General features: G+C 46.3%; 1 protein-coding gene across 6 annotated transcripts in view; it reads right to left on the bottom strand.

Annotated features, from left to right (window-relative positions):
- TET3 (tet methylcytosine dioxygenase 3) overlaps nt 1-21,203 on the bottom strand; it is a 106,724-nt gene that overhangs the window by 67,803 nt on the left and 17,718 nt on the right. The window lies entirely within an intron of this gene.

Here is a 21,203-nt window from a genome sequence, read left to right as displayed (position 1 = left end):
AGCCACTCTAAAACTCATTACAGAGCCAAGGAAAACTCTGGTGGATGACCCAAAAGAATAAAGAGAGGTCCTAAAAATAGAATGATAAGAAAGGTAAAGAAGAGGTTCAACAGAAGACGCCGAGGGAGGTGGAAGAACAGGAGTTTCTGTCCCTGAAAAGTGGAAAGTAAGTAAAAACTAGGAGCTCCCATTTCCCAGAGACAACTACAGTTTACATCTGGTGCCTTTTTTTCCTATGCAACATGTACTTCGTTTATAAAATTGGGATCACTGGGGGCGCCTGGGTAGTTCAGTCAGTTAAGCGGCCGACTTCAGCTCAGGTCATGATCTCACGGTCCGTGAGTTCGAGCCCCGCGTCGGGCTCTGTGCTGACTGCTCAGAGCCTGGAGCCTGTTTCAGATTCTGTGTCTCCCTCTCTCTGACCCTCCCCCGTTCATGGTCTGTCTCTCTCTGTCTCAAAAATAAATAAACGTTAAAAAAAAATTAAAAAAAATAAAATAAAATTGGGATCACTGAATATATTCGGGGTTTTTAAATGTTTTTTAATTTCGGTTTTAAATAAATTCGGGGTTTCTTCCCTTACTGTATCATAGGTATTTTCATAGTGTCAACTCTTCTTCAAGATTTTCACTGCGGACAGCTGCACTGCCTTCCCTGGCACGTTTGTGGGATACACACACACACACGGTGTACCTATATAGCACACACGCAGGGCATACATATAGCCCCTCAAGTGAATGCCGAGGTTCCCTTGTGTTTTTGTTGCATTCCCATGGCACAGACTGACTACGGGGGTAGTTTCTTTCCTCATCCTCCTGCCTCTGTTTGGGGTTGTGATTCCTCTGAGGACAGGAATGGACAGTTGGCACAAGTCAGGGCTCTGGTCAGCTGAACGGGTAGACGCTACCAGCCCCAAAGGCTGTAGGTAACAACCCTGACAACAAGTAGGATTTAACTCACGTTAGTACAAGCGTTTCATCTCATTTCAGTGACAGTTCACTAGTTATGTCTCTGATCTGCCTTTGGGGAGGAATATTACACAGCCATAAAAAGGAATGATGTCCTGGTACATGGTACAACATAGATGAACCTTGAAAATATCACATTAAGCGAAAGAAGTCAGACACGAAAGGCCACATACTGTATGACCGCATTTACATGAAACGTCCAGATTAGGCAAATCCATAGAGACAAAAAGACTAGTGGTTGCCGGAGAACAAGGATGAGGTAAATGCTATTGAGTAGTTTCTTTCTGAGGTGATGGAAATGTTCTGAAAGAGAAGTGATGGTTGCACAACTCTCAATATACTCAAAACCACTGAATTATACACCTTACATGGTATATGAATTAAATCGCAATAAAACTGTAATTAAAAAAAAATCTTTTCAAGAAAACTTACATCTCCATTTCTGTAAGAAGCTTCAGGACAAAAGCAGAAACAACATGTGCTCAAGAGAGGATAGCTGAGCTGGTGAGCCCACTGCAAAGGTGAAGGGTAAGGGACAGAGGAATGTCAGGAACCTTAATGGAAACTCTTCTTTGTAACTCTTTCACAAGGATCTGACACTTCCTTTATTTCCCCCATTGGGTCACAGTGAAAGTGAAAACAAGGGAGGTCTTAACTCAGGGTTGGTGCTGGTGGTCAGGAGGGGGAGATGACCTTCCACTCCACCACCACACTTAGAAAGGAAAAGCTCTTCAGCACAGCAGGGGCATGGTACCTCCTATGAGGCGCAGAAAGCAGGCTGGTGTGGCCACGAGCTGTGTGCTGACAAAGAAAGAGATGGCCACTGAAGATGCATAGGAAGGGCCCCCAAAACCAAGAATCACTGACATAAACTCCACTGATCAGCTGAGCAGTCTTAGGCAACAGTCATGACATATAGGTTGGTTCAAAAGGTCCTTACTGAAGAAGGAGGAAAACAAGAATGAGAAGAAGAAGAAAAATTGGGAAAGGGTATCTGCAAGAGGTTGAGAAAAATTAAAGCAAATAAGACAGAGAATATATATTAAGCAATCAGCATGCCCTTCAAAAGCGTAATGCAAACCATTTTGTTGAAAAAACGAATCATGTTTTTAATATCCACAATATAAGAGGGTACTGCTACTGCCAGATAATCTTGCAGTCAACTACCTGCTAAGTGTTCCCCCTGTCATGTGAATGACTGCTCTAAAACCTCCCCGGGAGGAGCTGGGGCAGGTGAGCAGGTGACTTACATCCTCAGGCCCAGCTTCAAGACATACCCCGAGCTCCCACTTCGGCTGGAGATGAACAAGTCCTAGCCACCAACCCCAAAACTGCCAGGGGAGGGAGATTAAAAATCACATCCCCAACCCGAGGGTGTCACTCCTCAGAAAGCAGCTGCCGTGCCCCACCCAAGGCCACAATCCTTGCTCCTCAGCTTGTTCTCAAGGGAAAGCCTGGACCAGTTTTAAAGTCCCTCTGTCTCCCCAGCTATGGCCTTGATCTCTGGCCAACACCAAATCAGCTAGGAAAGGGGTGGGGGTGGGGCGCTGTGGCCTGGCACTACAAAGACAGAGGGGTAAAGCCAAAGGCAAAAGGCGGCAGGTGGCTGATGATAAAGACCTAGCAGCAAGGTATTCACCTGGAGCTGGGGGGCATGTGAGCAGGACAGCACTTCAGCAGAGATACCAGCTGGCCAGTCCCGCTTTTCTAAGATTGTCTTACATAGCCCTGGATAAGTCATTTTATCTCTAGGCCTCAAATTCCTCATCTGCTTTTAAAAAATTCTTTATAAATGTCAGGAAAATCTGAGGATCTGCTCTAGATTGAAGGAGACAAAGAAACCTGAGCACACAGAATATGTGTGACCTGGGTTTGTTTTTTTTTCCTACAAAAGGTTGTGACAATGGGGAAAATTTGAACAAAGCCTATAGATTAATTTATTAATGTTAATGTTAGTGTTCGTAAAGTCTGTAGATCAGGTCTGTAGCAGTAGTGTATCTATGTTAATTTCCTGAGTTTGATCATAGCACTGCAGTTTTTTATGTGAGTTTAGAAAATTCACATTCGGGACACCTGGCTGGATCATTCGGTAGAACATGTGACTGTTGATCTTGAGGTTGTAAATTCAAGCCCCGTGTTGGGTGTGGAGATTACTTAAAAAATAAAATCTAAAAAAAAAAAAAAAAAAAAAAAAGAAGGGGCACCTGGGTGGCTTAGTTGGTTAAGAATCAGATTCTTGATTTCAGCTCAGGTCATTATCTAATGGTTTGTGAGTTCGAGCCCCACACTGGGCTCTGCACTGAGGGCAAGGAGCCTGCTTGGGATTCTTGGGGTTCTTGGTCTCCCTCTGTCTCTGCCCCTCCCCCGCCTGCATGTGTGCTCTAGCTCTCAAAAATAAATAAATAAACATTAAAAAAGAAAATCCACACTCAAGTAGTTAGAAGTGAAAGGCATCATGTCTGCTACTTACTTTCAAATGGTTCAAATAAAAATTACGGAGAAAAAGAAAACAAAGCAAATGTAGTAAAATGTTAACATTTGGAAATCTGAGTGAAGAGAATTCTTTGTACGATCCTTGCAACTCTTCTGAAACTCTGAAAGTATGCCAAAATTAAAATAGTTTTAAAAGAATTATGTTACTAGATGATTGCTAAGACTCTTCTAGTTTCTGTAAAAAGGTAACATTCTCCACATTTTACAGACAAGGAACAGGAAACAGGAAGAGGTCAGCTCCTCAGCAGCAGGAGGGCTCTACAACTAGGGTCTCTGACTCAAGTCCTCCCTCCACCCAACCCCCAGATCTTCCTACCAGCAAAGGACAATGAGCCCCAGACACCACCCCAGATACTGGACAAGAACCTCAGAGCATAAGGCAATTAAGAAAGGGGCCACCTGGACAATGTCCGGGAGGCTGTCAAGAGAAGCAGAAAGCTTCGGAAAACAGACCACCCTGCTCTCCTCCCAAGATCCCTGCCCTCCACATGCACAGGACACAGACAGTTCCTCTCATGCACACCCCACAGGCTAACCAGAGGCTTCAGCAACACGAGTGCACAAACTCCACCAGAACACAGCCTGGACAGGCAAGCAAGGCAGCCCTCGGCCCCTCTGACGAAAATAACACAACATCTGGAAATCCTGTCAGTCTCCTAAATAAATCTAGGGTCAAGGGGGAAAAAAGAAATAAAAATCACAATTACATTGATTTACTATTTATGCTACCTGTATGGGTCATGGTAAGTATGTACATTAACTATCATTAGTATATAAACTGATATGGGTATAAGAATAGAGTGGTTTCTGTGGAAAAAAGTCACAACTGCAGATGTGAAGATTAATGAAAACAACTATTAACAGGGAAAAATTCTATATCCTTCTAAAACTGCTTCTATAAATAACTTTTGGTAAATATGAAGGAAATAAGTTAAGGCTCAATCCAAGAAGTTAGAAAATAAAAACTTTAAATATGTAGGAAAGGAGCACCTGGCTGGCTCAGTCGGAGGAACATGCTACTTTTGATCTCAGGGTCGTGAGTTTGAGCCCCATGTGGGATGTAGAGATTACTTAAATAAAACTTTAAAAAAATAAAAATAAATAAAAATGTAGGAAAAAGGAATCAGTAGACAGAAATAGTTGATTAGAAAACAAAATGTAGTAGTATTTATAAATGGAATCTAAGAGATGGCTCTCCAAAAGGCCATTAAAATAAACAAACTTCTGGCAAAGCGATCATTTGAAAAATAAAAATATAAATAAACAGGGCTGAGTTGCCTGGGTGGCTCAGTCGGTTAAGCGTCTGACTTTGGCTCAGTTCATGATCTCACGGTCCGTGGGTTCAAGCCCCGCACTGGGCTCTGTGCTGACATCTCAGAGCCTGAAGCCTGCTTGGGATTCTGTGTGTGTGTGTGTGTGTGTGTCTCTCTCTCTCTCTCTCTGACCCTCTGCTGCTTGTGCTCTCTTTCTCTCTCAAAAATAAATAACATCAAAAAAAAAATTTTTTTAAATATATATAGGGGTGCCTGGTTGACTCAGTCAGTTAAGCGTTGGACTTTGGCTCAGGTTATCATCTCACAAGCCCCACGTCGGGCTCCATGCTGACAGCTCAAAGCCTGGAGCCTGCTTCAGATTCTGTGCCTCCTTCTCTCTCTGCCCCTCCCCTAGCTCATGCGCGCGCGCACTCTCTCTCTCCAAAATAAACAAACATTAAAAAACATTTTTTAAAATATATATAAACAATGTTGGAAATGTGAAAAGGAATATAATTATTATCAGTAAATAAGACATGAAATGCATTACTAAAAGCTTTGAAAATATTAATGAAAGGACAATTTTCTAAGAAGAGGTAGAAATATTGAAAGTATCAATCACCAGACAAGTAGAAATGTATCAGAGAACTACCTCCCCCCAAAAGGGCACCACGCCCAGTAGTTATTACATTATTTTTCTAGCTCACAAAAATGGTGATCTCTTTTATTCTTTCATTTAATTCTCCCAGATCCCTATGAGGTAAGCACTATCTCTCTGTTTCACAGAAAAGGAATCCAAGGGCTCAGAGAGGCTAAAGCATTGTCTCTAAGTCACTGAGCCACACGTGGCTAACCTGGGACTCAGTCCCACAGCCTGACATTTCTGGGGTAAAGCCCAGAAAATTCTGTGTTCCAAAATGCTCAAGCACCTCTGTGATCAGCCAGGGTTAGAAACTTCTGGGCCCTTGCTACTTCGAGTGTGGTCCAACAAATAGCAGCATCAACCCCACCTGAAAGCTTGTTAGAAATGCAGAATCTCCTCTCTCTCTGGCCCCTCCCTCCCCCACTCAGAAAGAAAGAGAAAGAAAGAAAAAGGAAGGAAGGAAGGAAGGAAGGAAGGAAGAGGAAAGGAAAGGAAAGGAAAAAGGAAAAAGGAAAAAGGAAAAGAAAAGAAAAGAAAAGAAAAGAAAAGAAAAGAAAAGAAAAGAAAAGAAAAGAAAGGAAAAGAAAGGAAAAGAAAAGAGAAAAGAAAGAAATGCAGAATCTCAGGCCCCACCCCAGACCTGCTGCATCGGAAAATGCATTGTAAAGAGATTCCCAGGTGATCTGGATGAACATTAAAATGTGAGAAGCACTGGTCTGTCCTATATCCACCTGCCCAATCTCCTTCAATTCCTTTTAAAATCTGCAAAAACAGTGCCTGTTCTGTGTAGCACAACCAAAAATATCAGTCAATAAATCAACTGACAAACAACCGGAACTAGATTTGGTCATATAACCATGTACAAAAAAAGTGTGACAAAACATTAAAAAATTAAAAGAAATGTGTAACATTTATCAAGGTCTGATAAAGACTTAATGCCACTAATATATGAAACTCCTACTAACCCATAACAAAACACCAAAAAATGGGCAAAAGAAATAAAAATATATTCACATAGAAGTGCCAATCCAACTAAACACAGCAATAAGGGATTTCAAATGTTATGCCAATTTTTATACCAATTAAAAAATAAAGGTTTTAAAACAAACATGTATTATTTTGTTGATAATCAGGGGGAAAATCAATAAAGACGTTAAAAATAAAAAAAAACATATATATGATTGTTCTAGAAACATCAAAATATTAACAGGAATTCTAAGTGGTAAAATTATAGATGTTTCATTTTCTCCATTCGTTTATCTGAACTTCCTAGTTTTTCTGCAATGAATCTGTATTCTTTGTAACAGACAACAACAAAAACGTTTTACCTATTTCCTAGAGCCTGACCTTATTCTGAAATTTAACAGCTTTTACACTTAGTCTCTCTTGGCTTTTCACGAGACTTTGAACAACATTTGGCCTTTTCACAAATCAGTCTTACAGGCATGTCCTCTCAATCATCAAGTGCTGGAACCCCAAATAAACAGAGCCTTTTTACATTACTCTGCACCCTGGCAATATTCCAACCCCAGTGGGCACGGGAATCGCCTGTAGGAAGCCGGCTACAGATGCAGACCCCCAGGTCCTACCCTTAGAGATCAACCCTGTGTGTCCACAGAGGAGATATGGACACAGGTGGTCCCCCAACTACCTTTTGAGAAGCCCCCCAGCCTGCCAACAACCCTATGGGAGGGTAAGCACAAAAAAGGGGAAAGTCTCAACTGGTTTAGAAATTGGCTGAACCGAGGGTCTTACAGGTTGTCAGGCGACAGGGTTCTCTTTCCACCCCTCCCCCTGCCGTGTGCGCACACAGGCTTGACCAATCAACGGTCAGTGCTTCTGCTCTTTAAAGAGGGCAACAAGTGAGCAGGGGTAGGAAAAGGCTTCTCCAACAGGTGAGCTGAAGCCCTGAGGAGCCCTGCGTCACAGCCTCCCTGGCAGGATGTGCTCTGCTCCGGGAGAAAGCATTTGGAATGGCTCTACGGGTTCACGGAGGTCCATCTGTCAGAGTTTCTGCTCGGCACCCTGAGAAGGCGGCTCCTCCAGAGCTGGCAAAGATGCAGCCTGGCTGCCACGAGGGACCCTAGGACCTGGCATGGCACTGGCGGGGCCCGTGATGACCTCCTGCAGCCCTGGGGCTGCTCCCCTGCTCTAGGTAGGCAGTAGGAGAGGGAGTAAGGCACGGGTGGGGTGGGGGCCCAGGGAAGTACATCCCCTCCCTCCTGGACCTCTTGGGCATCCCTTGGTTCCACTGTTTCCCAGGGGACTCTGGCAGAAGAGCCAGAGAAAGCGCTGCTCTCAGCTATGCCGCCTGAACATGAGAGAGGAGAATGAGCACAGACCACTGGCTAAATGCGAACCGTTCACCGCTGCTGCAAACACAACCTGGTGACACACTGAACCAGATGCACCACGGCTGTTACTGAGATTGGGAAGCTCACAGCCCACCTCTAACTGGCGTTTCTTTTACATACACAAGCCGAGTTGAGCCCTCCCCCACCTTCTTTTTAGGCAGGGCCAGAGGCAGGAATCTGACAGCAGCAGGGATTCCCACGCCTCCCAGTCTGTAGCCTGGTGCCCCGGGGAAGGAGGTTCGCAGGTCCCGGTGGACACAGCCCTTCCTAGGCAGGCAGGCAGCTCCAACTCCATCCTCGTTCTTGGGGCAGCAGAGACCAGGGACCAGCTCCTATGGCACAAGTGCCATGGGGTCAGGACAGAGGGGCTTGCGCTGGCCAGCTCCATCAAGAGCTAGTGCCTCTCTAGGGGCACCTGAGTGGCTCAGTCAGCTAAGTGTCCAATCTTGATTTTGGCTCAGGTCATGATCTCACACTTTGTGCGATCGAGCCCCACAGGGGATCTGCACTGACAGCGCAGAGCCTGCTTGAGATTCTGTCGCTCCCTCTCTCTCTGCACCTCCTCCACTCGAGTGTACTCGCATGCACATGTGTGCTCTCTCTCTCTCAAAAATAAATAAACATTAAAAAAAACCTAGCGCCACTCATTCCCCAATTACAAGTAGAAGCTTAAAACGCAAACGTGATGGGAAGGATTAGCACATTGATAGGCTTTACCTAGAAGATATGTGGTGGAAGTCTTAGACTCTGGAGAACAGTAGGGCAAAGAAGAAAGATGCCAGCTTCCTCAAGAAAGGAGACCAGGCACACAGAAATGGAGCCAATTTCACAAGTGGTCTTTATAAGCTCCACTTTCAGCCTCCATGAATCTCCATCCCCAAAGAGCAGCCGCAGGTAAGTCTGTGTTTTATGCTACCTTCAGGTGTCTGGGAACCGAGGAGGCAAGTCTCCCTACTAGTTAGTACTAATGAGAGTTAATGACAAGTGGGCTGTTGGTCTCAGGGTGATTATAAGGTGTGGGTTCACAGGACTCCTCCCTAATGTCTGCCTGTGGGAAAACAGCCCAGGACTTTCTTTTTGCCATGGGGATCAGGCAGGTGCCCCATCTCTGTTATCCAGCTCACAGCCTCCAGGCTTGCAGCCAGGGCTGCTTTAGATTCTGCTCCTCAGACTGGCCCAGGTTGTCACACTTTGAGGAGGTGAAGCTCATTGCCTCTCTCATCAATTTGGTTCTACAGCCTTCATTAAAAGGATTTACTGCATGCTAGGCTTTGTGCCAGGTACTGGGAAACGAAATCGAGTAAGAGCACCTCACCACAGAAACTCATACGAGGCTCTCAAGTACTGCTGCAGAGGTACTAACTTCGTGCATGGGGAATGGGGTAATGAGGGAATGAGGGGCTGCTGGCGCCCAGGGAGTGGGAGTGTTAGGGACCGTATCACAGAGCAGGGGACAAAAACCAGAACATTTCCACTATGTAATGTGTAACACAGGGGCACCTGGCTGGCTCAGTCAGAGGAGCATGCGACTCTTGATCTCAGGAATGTGAGTTCAAGCCCCATGCTGGGAGTAGAGATTACTTAACTAAACAAAAAAAAATTTTTTTTTTCAACGTTTATTTATTTTTGGGACAGAGAGAGACAGAGCATGAACGGGGGAGGGGCAGAGAGAGGGAGACACAGAATCGGAAACAGGCTCCAGGCTCTGAGCCATCAGCCCAGAGCCCGACGCGGGGCTCGAACTCACGGACCGCGAGATCGTGACCTGGCTGAAGTCGGACGCTTAACCGACTGCGCTACCCAGGCGCCCCAAAACAAAAAAATTTTTAAGAGTGTAATAGAAAAAGTCTCATTCAGTACAGCAATAACAAGACCTACAACATCCTAGAAATGAACCTAATGAGAAGTGTGTAAGAGCCAAAACTTTAAAACTCGGGTTGACACACAAAAAAAGACTAGAATAGATGGAAAGATATACTTCCCATTTCCTGGATACAAAGACTCGTTGTAAAGCTCTCCACTCTCCCCCAAATAACCTATAAATTCCATGTAATTCCAACAGAAAAATCACATTTTTCACAGAACTTGACAAGTTGTTTATAAACTTACTTGGAAAAGGAAATACAAAAGAAAAGCCAAAAAAAAGTGGAAAAAATTAGTTTTGGTTTTTTTTTTTTAACCCAACTGTTATATAAAAACTGCAGTAATTAAGACAATAAAATACTGACATAGAATCAGCCAAATACTTCAATGGAACTGAAGAGAGGCCCATGAGTGTGTAAGGTAGAATTATAAACCATTTGGGAAACTGTAAATATTCAATGAATAAACTAGAGATAATAGGCTTTCTGAGAAAAATTCAATCCCTATCTTAAATCATATACAAAAATTAATCTTGAACAAGTGACCAAAACAACATATGTACAAATAGGTAAATTACCACATCATTTATAATTGCAAAAAAATGGAACTGTACATGTCCATCAATAGGAGTCAATTTAATTACAACAAACCTGTAAAATGAAAGATTCCACAGCCTCTTAAAAGGCTAAAAGAGACAAACTGCCATGGAAGGACATCCTTCCATGGTAAAGTAGTAAGCTCAGATACTCATTCTAAAGTCTAGAAAGATATGTATGAATTATTAATAGAGATTACAATAGGATGGAGGAGAAATAGCAATCTTCAGTTTCTAATTTATATACTTTTATATTATTTGAGTTCATTAAATGGGCATATATTACTTTTACCTAAAGTCCAAAAGTTTATTTTCCATTTGGGAAAAAAAAGGAATAATATTACTACTGGTTTCTAGGTCGAACTCCATTCCTTCTCTATTCCCAGGCCTTTACTGTTCTCCATGGAGTCAAGATAAAGGGTAAGAAAATCTATCCCCCAAGGTGTTGCACAGTCTCCCTTGAGTGTAACCCCTGGGCCAAATCATTTCTCTGCTGGCTTCAACAAGTTCAGGCTGAGGTACAGAGGGCTCCCCACCACACCAGACCCAGTTGGACGTGGAGAGGGGAGGTATGCCTTCCCAGTTGGGATCACTGTTGCCCTACATCCTGAGCTCTTGGGGGGAATACAGAAATGGAGTTTCAGTGGAGCACTGGAGAGTGTCCTCAAGAGATGCCCACACTGTTTTTCCTAGCACTATGAATCCCTCTTTTACCCTACTGCCCTCTCCATCCTAGTGCAGTTTTCACAGCCTCAGGACATCAACTGGGCCATATCTTCCAGAAGTGCATGAAAGAGGGACAGAGCAAGACTTGAACCTGCAGCCTAGGCCAGCTCAGGTAGGCCAGGAGTTTGGGTCAAAGTTCTGTCTTCCTCCCCGAACACTTCACTGTCCTTAGCTTCTAGCTTCATCTTCTCTGATGCTAATGCAAGAGGCTTTTCTAAATACTACTAAAACTTCTATACAGGCCTAGGATATGCTCTGGTCCCAGGCAGTAAGTTCAAATTGGCTTTGCTTAGGTTAAAAAAAAATTTTTTCCTACAGGTCTGGCTGCTAAGCTGGTAAACTATTATTACTCGGTGCCCAGTAATGGAGACAAAGCCCCTGAAAGTAATCAAGTGCATTGTCTGGCCCTGCCATTGTTCCATGTACAGTGATGCTCCCTTGTTGGAAGGAAAGGGAGCCAGGCTGCCTCAGGACTTGGTCTTCTCACACTGGGTGTGCCATCAGCATCTCCCCAAGAGCACTAGCACACATGAAATATAAAAACCTGCAGAAAAAAACCAGTAGAACTTAGAGGAAAAAGTCATATTTTTAAATGTGTCTGTGATTTAAAAAAAAAAAAAAAAGTAGAAAAAAATAGAGCGTCTTACAGATCCAGTGGAGAGCCTAAAAAAGCACATACCAAATAAACCTAAGGAAAAGACAACAAAGACCAAAGCAGAAAGTCATCCTTTAGAAAACCAGAAAGTATAAGTGACAGATCTATGTGCTTTTAAATTACATACAACACTTACAAAGCTAAGAAAGAAAAGAGAAAATATACAATGTTAGAAATTAAGAAAGCAAAAAAAAAAAAAAAAATCACACTGAGGGAACTGAAAAGCAACAATTGCATACACATTATGCTATTAAATTTGAAAATATTTCACTTTCATGGAAAACACAAAGTGAACGTTTTATGCCAATAGCCATGGCAAGGGGTGGGGGTCACAAAGATGCAAAGACCCACCCTTCAAAAAAGGTACCAGGCTCAGATGGTTTCATCAAATCCTTAAGGAATGAAATTACTATTTAAACTGTATTATTTAAATGGTTCTAGAGCACAAAGAGAAAGTTTTACAATCCATTATATGAAGTTGCTATTACTCTAATACCACCATCTGACAATGAAAACACGAAAGGTAAATTATAGGTCAATCTCATTCACAAAAACAAATGCAAAACTCCCACACTGATAAATCAAATCAAACAGCATGCTAAAATAAATACCCCATTACCAAGTATGGATTATTCACGGAATGTAAAAATTGTGCAATATTAAGAAATGCGTTAACACAATTCATCCTATTAACAGGCAAAGGAGAAATATTTCACCTTCAAACCATGTTCAATATATTTGACGAAATGAAACATCCACTACTAATAGGGGAAAACTTCTTAAAATGGAATGAGAGAGGAGTTGACACAAAGACCTCACACAATCAGCAATACCACGCTTTATGGGTAACACACTACAGACATTCACATTAGAGTGAAAAGGGAAAAAAAAAAAATCACTAAGGATCACAATGGCCTCTGCTCACTAAATATTTGCCAAATGAATTTAACATGGAAGGACAGTCTTAGGAGAGAGGCAGTAGTCTACTGACAATGGGATCAGCTCTGAAGTCAGACATCTCTGGCCTCAATTTCAGCTCTACCCCCTCGGGAAACCTCAGTCCTCGGTCACACTACTGGCCTGAATCTCAGTTTTCTTATCTGAAAGTTGGAGCTACTACCACCTGCCTTGGAGTTGTCCCCAAAACTGTGAAAACTTTGCCCCATGCAACACACACATGATAAGCACTCAACAGACAGCATTACAGCTAGTTATTAACATAAAGCGGGCAATAATGCAGTAGGACTCCATTTTCATAAACAACACAAAACAAGTAGTTCACTCTTGAACAACTTGAGGTTAGGGGCACTGACCCCCATGCAGCTGAAAATCTGCATATGGCTTCTGACTCCCCAAAAAGTGAACTACTAATAGCCTACTGTGGACAGGAAACCTTACTGAGAACATAAACCCTTGATTACCACGTAGTTTATATGTTATATACATGATATACCATGCACTTATAATAAAGCTGGAGAAAACATTATTACGAAAATCATAAGGAGGGGCCCCGGGTGGCTCAGTCGGTTAAGCATCCGAATTCAGCTCAGGTCATGATCTCATGGTTCATGAGTCTGAGCCTCACATTGGGCTCTGTGCTGACAGCACAGAGGATCCTCTGTCCCCCTCTCGCTGCCCCTCCCCCCGCTCATGTGCTCCCTCTCAAAAATAAACATTAAAAAAAAGAAAATCATAAGGAAAACACATTTACAGTACCATGCTGTATTTATTGGGGAAAAAAACATATAAGTCCACATATAAGTGGACCCACACAGTTCAAACCCATCTTGTTCAAGGGTCAAGTATGTGCACAAAGTCTGGAGGAACACTAGTTAACAGTAGTTAACTGGGTTGTGAAATTATGGGCAAATTCCCCTCCTGTCTATTTTCTTTTTTTTTTTTTTTTTAATTTTTGATGTTTACTTATTTATTTTGAAAGAGAGCACACGTGCGCACACATGCCCATGAGTTGGGGAGAAGCAGAGAAAGAGAGGGAGAGAATTCCAAGCAGGCTCCACGTTCAGTGCAGAGCCTGAGGCAGGGCTTGATCCCATGTCCCATGAGATTATGACCTGGGCCAAAATCAAGGATCGCTTAACCAATTGAACCACCCAGGTGCCCCATGCCTATTTCTATTTTCTAATTTCTCCAAAGAACATGTATTATCTGTAAAACAAAAAAGAGAGAACAAAAAGCCAAACAACGATAACAGATTTTTGGATTTAGCCAAGATTAAGGACTGGCAAGCCTAAAGGCTAAGGTGGAAAAGGAACTAAAGGTGATAGGGGAGTAACACAGGGGAGGGGCTGGCAGGCTTCCTCTGCCCTGGGTCCTATCATCAGGAAACCCGCTCAGTTTCAGGAGCACCCACACAGGCATGGAATGATGCTCCTGGCAGAGGACGAGATGAAGCCCTCCAGGCCCAAGGCCAGCACACCATGCTGTACCATGCATATCCTGACCTGACTTTGCACAACGACACAGAAATTCTGGGTGGTGGGAATGGAGTGAAAGTACTCATTTCTTAAGCCAGATGCTGGTTTTACAGGTGTGTTTACCTTGTGAAAATTCACCAAACTACATACAGCGTGTACCCTTTCATGTATATGCTATACTTCAATAAATTTTTTTTTCATTAAAAACTGAGAGGAGAATACTCTGTTTCTGTCATCTGCCACAGAGTCTCCCTCTTAAATTCTGGTTTTAATAAATATGAACTCATGGATCAGTTTCATGGAACAGAACATTTAATCCAGTATTTTGTCTGACATGTCTCGTCTTAATCTTTCCAGACTCTATTGATTACTACTAAAATTAGCAATGAACAAGAAAAAAATTCTGGGGCAGTATGGGAGACACAAGAAAAGCCAAACAGGATGAGGGCAGTGGCTTTCACCCTGGACACACATTTGAATCACCTGAGGGGTCCTGAAAAATGCTGGTGCCTGGGCTCTACTCCACACTAATCACATCAGACTCTCAGGGGCTGGGGTCCAGGCATTGATACTTCCTTTTTTTCAAGTTCCCCTGATGATTCTAATATGCAGTAGTGCTGAGAAACACTAAACTAGCTGAAGCAGAGGGACTGGACACTCTCTCAGCAAGTTTAAGCGTGGTCCCTGTTTGTCCTGGTGGAGGCTATGAGGGGAGTGGGAGCAAGTGTTTAGGGGCTGAAGTGCCCTGGCACCCTCCCAGGTCCTCCTCCACATCCCAGTTCCCCCAGACCTCAGACAGAGACCAGTGGGGAACAATGCCCCCATGTGAAGGAGGCAGCCTCTGAAGAGTGGGGGAGGAGCTTCCCAAGGGTTGGACACAGAACCCTGGGTTCTGGCCCCCAGCCGAGTGTTCAGAGGGCCCTGGACCACTTGCCAGTACAGCCCCAAGACATGTACCACTGCAACCACACAACCCCAGAGCTAAGCCCTAACTACTACCCAGGGTCCAAATGACACCACTGGGAACCCACAGCTGGAAAACAGGAAACCGAGGAAAAATAACAATTAGAAGAAAGGCCACAGGGCAGAGGTCAGCATATAGCTCAACCATCACATAGGACCTGGCTCTGGGACAAGTGGCAGGGCCAATGAGGAGGGGATGCCCCAGGGCCAACCTGCCCAGAGTTTCCAACACTAACCTCTGGGGCCCCCATATCACCCTCATGTTGCAAGCACCCCACCTAAATGTGTGAGAGGAACACACATGTCTGACCCTAGCAGACAGCTATCTTGGCCCAGCAGACCCACAGCATTTTATAAGCTCCTAGATAAAACCAGGATGTAAGGAGTCCCTGGCCCATACCACACTAAGCAGCCCCCTCAAAGGACCTCTCTTCTCAGTCTAGAACTTAGGGATGAGCTCAAACCACAAAGAGCGAGGCTGGGGGTGGGCTGAAGCTATGAACAGTGTTCTAGGATGGAGAACACAGCAGGGGAAGAGAAAGGGATGTGTTGCACCAAGAAGAACAGAATGGGCATCTCCAGGGCACAGCCTCCCCCACTCCACTGAAAATCCATCTCTGTGTGCCCACGAGACCTCAGGGTGTAGGGCGACAAAGATTCCACTTGGGAAGGGAGTCTCTCCTCTCTGGATCCAGCAGAGCCTGGTGGTCAGAGGGAGCTCCCTGTACCCAGCCTGAACTTGTTCAAGTCAGCAGAGAAATGATTTGGCCCAGGAGACCTGGGCCTTGTCCCACATTCAAGGACGAAGGTAGAGCAGAGAGTCTGTCTGGGGATGCAGAGAAGACTCTCAGCCCAGCACCATTCCAGGGTCTCTGCCTCTGGCAGAGTTACTAACCCCCCCCCCCCCCCCCACCGCCCTAGTTCTTCCACCTTATGCAGAGAAGCCAGCAGGAATCAGGGATGGAAACTTCCTAAGGTATAGGACAGTGGATGGGCAGAAACAGCTCCTTCTGTCTAGCAGGGCTGGGAACCAAGGCCCACAGGCTAAAAGAGCAGAGAAGAACGTTGGGAAGGAGACATGGGTGCATGCTGAAGAAGATGCAAAGCAGGAAAACTCAGTCAACAGGGCAGAGAGTTTAGGAGCTCACTGTCAGGGACAAGTTGCAAACCCTTTCAATGTCTTTGTTCCCCTGGCAAAGCCCATGAGGTTAGGATTACATGTGAAAAATGCTTGGAGGCAGGGTTGAGAAATCCAATTACTTAAGCACCAAGGGCATAAGAGTTCCAGGCCACAGAGGTAACCAGGATTTGCTCAGACCCTAATCTTACTGTCCTTAGGATGTTTGCCTCTTAAGGAATATTTCTGTGGCAAGACAGCGTTCCCTATACCTTAGCCCCTGTCCCCGCTTTCCTCTAGGATGAGGCAGCCAGGGTAGTAGGAAATCAATCAAAAAAATTTTTTTTGTCTAGCCTTCAGCATCCTAAATGGAGAGGCCAAACATCCTCAGCAGAGAAGTAAAACAAACTTTGCAGAGCATGCAGGGGGGAGATGGGATAAACTAGGAGGGAGAGACCCAAACTCATGCAATCAAAAATGCTGGGATGTCTGTCCTTACAGGAAATCAGGGCAGAATTTGTGATCAGCCCTCAGATGAAAAGGGCTCCACTCCTGGATGACTGGGAGCCACCACATGGAAAAAGCTCAAAAGGCAAGGTGCCTTGCCTGAAGCGATGGACCTTTAGTGTCTCGCAGGGCACGAGTCAGCTCTGGCATCTACAGGAAACCTGGCCTCCCCTTAACCATTCTCTTCCTTCAAGGCATGGAGTACAGGCACACATGCACGCGCACACTCTTGCCCCTTCAGGGGGCTCCACAGGTTCTGACACTTCTCCATCAGAATCTGAGACGTGCAGAGAAGAAAGGGCAAACAGGAAGCATCCTTATCTACAGAAGCTGGAGAGGCAAGTAAATCTTTGGAGGTACTCAGGAAGAATCTCTGGGATAGCAAGATCTTTATTCTTCCAAGAATCCTCCAGATGAACAGTACTGAAAAGAGGGGAAGTCATGTCCAGAAAGGAGTGGGGGGAGAGGGTCAAAACAGAGACCCTCTGCTCTCTCAGAAGCAAAGTTGAGAAGTAATGCAGTTCAGGGTATGGCCCATAAACTGTTTATCACTAGTCCACAACTCCTAAAGCCATCATAGCGATATGAACCTGCCGCAACATGCAAGAGCATGTCCACTGGACACACCCCATCCAGTGGCTCACAGACCAATCCGAATGGTCAACTCCCAAGGTGAGCCATGCCTGGCACAAGCTGCAAACTCCTTGTACAAAGTAGGACCATGTTTCCCTTTGCAACATTTTGGGTGTTAAGAAAAAAAGAAAACTGGCACTTTGTGCCACACTGAGTTTGAGAAAAACTAACTTTGGGTAACCCCGTCATTTCACAAAGAAAATGGAAGTCCAAGGACACTAAGTACCCCCAAGCTACATGACAGCACCCAGACACCGGAGCAGCGTTGGGAACAGAGAGGAGAAGAAACCAGACAACTGCACTTCTCAGCTTCCTCTTCGCAGCCAGTGGTCTCCATGGGAACCCCAGTGCAGGAAGGGCTGAAGGACCCACATACTCCCACTGAGTAGGGGGCAATTCAGGGTTCAAGGCAGAATGTGCAGATACAGTATTTCGATTCTGCTTTACCTGAATCTCAAACCCAACACATCCATACCCAACACTTTCCTTTCAAAACTAAGCTTTCTTCCCAGCTGTTCAATTCCTGACCCCACTACCCTAATAATCTGTAAGCACCAGATCCCGGAAACACTAACTTACTGAAAACAAGGCTGGTGTGTGGATTCTTCCTGCACAGTCCCTTGAGGTCCACCGAGCCAGTATGAAAGCAAACATACAGAGCTAGGAGCTAGGCACAGCTCGGGGTGAAGGGGTTGGTCAGCCACGTGCAAGTTCACAGCCCCAAACACAAAGATCAAAAGCCTTTACTACATAAAAAACAAAACTTGCCAATGCTGGTTTTCCCCCTCAGAGTTATGAGTGTTGGTGATTTAGTCAATGTCTCTTGCTTCCAATGATATGGTAAAGATCAAATAATGATTTCTCTTTTTTTTTTTTTTTCAGGATCTAGTATTGCACCTAGAACATGGTAAATGCTCATAAACACTGAAAGACAAAGGGAAGAAAAAAGGGGGAGATAGAGTGAGTGGGGTCACAGTCCTTCCTGGATAGCATGATAATCAATAGATTCTCACCCTCTGAGCCATTCCTGTCCCCTATTTGCCCAAAGGCTTCTTAAACTAACCCCCAAGGAAGTCACCTCCTTCTCAGAAGCTGCACACATGCTGGGAACAAGGGGGAGTCCTCAGCTGACTGCCAGATGCGAGAGTGTGAGAGGAAATGAGGCCAAAAGCCCAAGAGGTCAGGGTGGGAAAAAGAGAACTGGGAGACCCGGAAGCTCAGCCAAACCAAAGCCCCTCCCCATGCTCCCCGCCCCCACCTCCAGCCAGCCAAACCCCTTGCTAGGGAGGGGATTGGGAGGGGCGGGAGGGGACTTGGCAGGACCACAAAGACCATTTCTAGCAGCTGGAGGGAACCCAGAGCCCAGGCCCCTCCTCAGCAAGCCCAGCAAGAGGGCCACCAGAGCCCTCACTGTGATCCCTGTGCCCTGGCAGGCAGGAAGGCTCTCCCTCCGGCTCACTCACACATCTATCCTGCAATGTCCTCTCCCTTCCCAGGACATTCAAAAGTGGTTGGGGTCACTAAGGAGGTGGGGCTCTGAGACTCTAACTGCAGTCCTTATCACATGGGGCGGGGGAAGCCCTCACTCTCTCCATTCTCAAACTCCACTCTGAAGTCCTCTGTGCTCCATTCGCTTCCTGCACTCGCCTACTTCTGTATCTCCCCAAGTTCACTGCTGCTTGTAAACTTACCTGGGGGGGGGGTGGTGGGGGGGGGGGAAGTTTCCACTAGACACTCACAAGTGGCTGGAGAATAGGAAGAGCAGGCAAGAAAGATCCAGTACGAATCACCCACGGTGTGTGGATCACAAATCCTCAACAAAGGGGGATTTCTGCAGTGGTCCAAAGGAGAGACAGAAGGCAGAGATCCCGGGCATAGTCCCAAAATAGTTTCCAGACATCCTCAGCCAGTTGAGGATTCCCATGGGGCAGAGCGTGGGAGCAGCGTGGGAGCCCGAAAGCAGGGTGGCCTGGAGCTCTCGGCACTGGGCACTCACTCCTGTCCAGGCTGCCAAGAAGGAGGTGGTGGCAACAGTGTGTGCTGTGGCATGTTCCTCGGGATATCATGGGCACACACATAACACACTAGCCAGTTAAATCACAAACTGCGTTTATCAAGCTCAACTCTATGCCTGTGCGAGGCATCACTTACGCACACCCTACATCATGGATATTCCTGAAACTCTGGCGGGACTGAACACACAGCAGACGAGCACATTCCCACCTCCTGCTGCATACCATTCACCCATGAAGTTTACCTATCTCGCACCCATACTATGGGAGCACAGACTCTGACATGTGACACCCCCTCGTCCCATGTCCCAGAGTCTTGGCCTGAACTCAGAATGAGCTCACACACCAGACACATCTTCCTACACCACGACCTGTTGAGGGAAGAGGATCTGATAAGACTGCCTCATCTGGGTATGTGGGACCGCACCCAACTGGCCACCTAAGAACACTCCATGTGGGGGAAAGGCAGCACCAGGAAAGGGGCTGGCAGGGGGGTGGTCAGATCTGAGTGCTTTCTGGCAATGCCCAAGCCGAGCCAAGAGGAGGCTAGGATTCTCAGACAGACGACTCAACAATAAAAACAAGCACAGACACAATCTCAGAACTTTAAAAACCAAGCCAGCTCAGGCCCTGCTCTGAGAAGAGGGAAGGAGGAAGACGTGTTTGAAAGGCTTCCTCTGCTTTTGCAAGTAGCCTCTGCCGCATGCCCACAACACCAAAGGTTGAGGTATTAGGCTGGGAGCTTCCAGCAGCACTGCAGGGCCAGCAGAATGCAGGCAGGGAGAAACGGAGAACACACTTGGAAAGAGCTGAAGAGAAGCCATCGCTAGGCAGGAGGGGGGTGCTTTGGGGAGTAAACAAACCTGCCAGCAGTCCTTCCTCCCAGCAGAGAGGGAAGCTCTGGCTGACAAGGCCGGAGACACAGAGGAAGGAGGGAGCTGCCCCCTGCCCTGAGCCCATCTGTCCTCATCCCCTTGTCCTGTTTTCCCCAGGGTGGGGGGAGGAACAGGTGCACTCCATGATCTCTGTGCCCACAGCCCTCAATAGGACACACGGTGATTACAGCTCCCCCAGTCAGCAGTGGGAGGCCAGGGAAGGAAGCGGAGGTGGAACCGGGGTTCTGCTCCGGAGAAGAGAGCGAGTGAGCTCACAGCTCTCTCTTCCCCACCCACAGCACCGCCAGTATCAACCACCCTCTGCTTGCCTCAGGGGCCGCCCACTACTCCCAGCCTCACCAAGACGTGCCCAGCTCCCCAGGGGAGCTAATGCCACCTGGCTCTTCTTCTTCCCCCAGAACAGGTTTCAGAAGCAAAATTTATGCCCTCCCCTAAGCACTTCCTTGCCTCAAGTTCCTTGGGAGGAATCCAGGGAACCACCCTGGCTCCTGATCCACCCGGCAGCCTCACCCAGGGGCCCCCATCCCACGTGGGGAAGCAGAGCCCCTCCCTGCCAGCGTCCCCACCCAGGCAGTGAGGCAGCAGGGTGCCACTTCCAGCACCTCCACAGAGCTTCCCACAGCTTTCCCAGGAAGTGGGAGGAGGATTTCCAGGGACCAAAGTCTAAAAGCGTCCAGGGACTACAGCAGCTCGCCTACCTGCTACCCAAGCAACCTGATTCCCCCAGCTCCCCATAGGCTCTATGGGCCAAAGGGGAAAGAAGAGCTGAGCCAGGGGCAGGGACAGGCTCCCTCCCTCCCAGGAGAAGTCCCCTCGGTACTGCCCCTGCCCAGCACTCCTTCCCCAGCCTCTCTGCTTGGACTTGAGAGGCAGCCACATGAAACTGCCTCCTGCTCAGTTTTCTCCACCCTGGGCCAGCAGAGGATACTGCTGAGTAATCCCAAATACTCAGCGGGTCCCTGGCCCTGAAAAGAGGGGCAAAGCCCAGGAAAACCTACTGATCCTGGTCCTTGCCAATCTGAGAGGAACATCTGTATTCCCTAGTAATGGCTGATACCCCCACCAGATTCTGCCCTGCCCCAAATACCCG

This window comes from Leopardus geoffroyi, chromosome A3 (genome assembly GCF_018350155.1).
Source record: "Leopardus geoffroyi isolate Oge1 chromosome A3, O.geoffroyi_Oge1_pat1.0, whole genome shotgun sequence".
Taxonomy (NCBI): Eukaryota; Metazoa; Chordata; class Mammalia; order Carnivora; family Felidae; genus Leopardus; species Leopardus geoffroyi.
This window is presented reverse-complemented; position numbering and strand designations above follow the sequence as displayed.